Genomic DNA, 1019 nt, shown 5'->3' with positions numbered 1-1019 from the left:
GGCCAGTCTAAGATACTTATTTACTAACAGTCTAAAAACATCAAGTATAATGACCAGTCTAAGATACTTATTTATTGACAGTCTAAAAACATGAAGTATAGTGGCCAATCTAAGATACTTATTTATTAACAGTCTAAAAACATGAAGTATAGTGGCCAATCTAAGATACTTATTTATTAACAGTCTAAAAACATGAAGTATAATGGCCAGTCTAAGATACTTATTTACTAACAGTCTAAAAACATGAAATATATTGGCCAATCTAAGATACTTATTTACTAACAGTTTAAAAACATGGAGTATAATGACCAGTCTAAGATACTTATTTATTAACAGTCTAAAAACATGAAATATATTGGCCAGTAAATAAGTATCTTAGACTAACAGTCTAAAAACATGAAGTATAATGACCAGTCTAAGATACTTATTTATTAACAGTCTAATAACACGAAGTATATTGGCCTGTCTAAGATACTTATTTACTAACAGTCTAAAAACATCAAGTATAATGACCAGTCTAAGATACTTATTTATTAACAGTCTAAAAACATGAAATATATTGGCTAGTCTAAGATACTTATTTACTAACAGTCTAAAAACATCAAGTATAGTGGCCAGTCTAAGATACTTATTTATTAACAGTCTAAAAACATGAAATATATTGGCTAGTCTAAGATACTTATTTACTAACAGTCTAAAAACATCAAGTATAGTGGCCAGTCTAAGATACTTAGTTACTAACAGTCTAAAACATCAAGTATAATGACCAGTCTAAGATACTTATTTATTAACAGTCTAAAAACATCAAGTATATTGGCCAATCTAAGATACTTATTTACTAACAATCTAAAAACATGAAGTATATTGGCCAGTCTAAGATACTTACTTATTAACAGTCTAAAAACATCAAGTATAATGACCAGTCTAAGATACTTATTTACTAACAGTCTAATAACATGAAGTATATTGGCTAGTCTAAGATACTTATTTACTAACAGTCTAAAAACATCAAGTATAAT

The sequence above is a fragment of the Limulus polyphemus genome, unplaced genomic scaffold, assembly GCF_000517525.1.
Source record: "Limulus polyphemus unplaced genomic scaffold, Limulus_polyphemus-2.1.2 Scaffold2031, whole genome shotgun sequence".
Classification (NCBI taxonomy): Eukaryota; Metazoa; Arthropoda; class Merostomata; order Xiphosura; family Limulidae; genus Limulus; species Limulus polyphemus.
Note: the sequence above shows the minus strand (reverse complement) of the source record.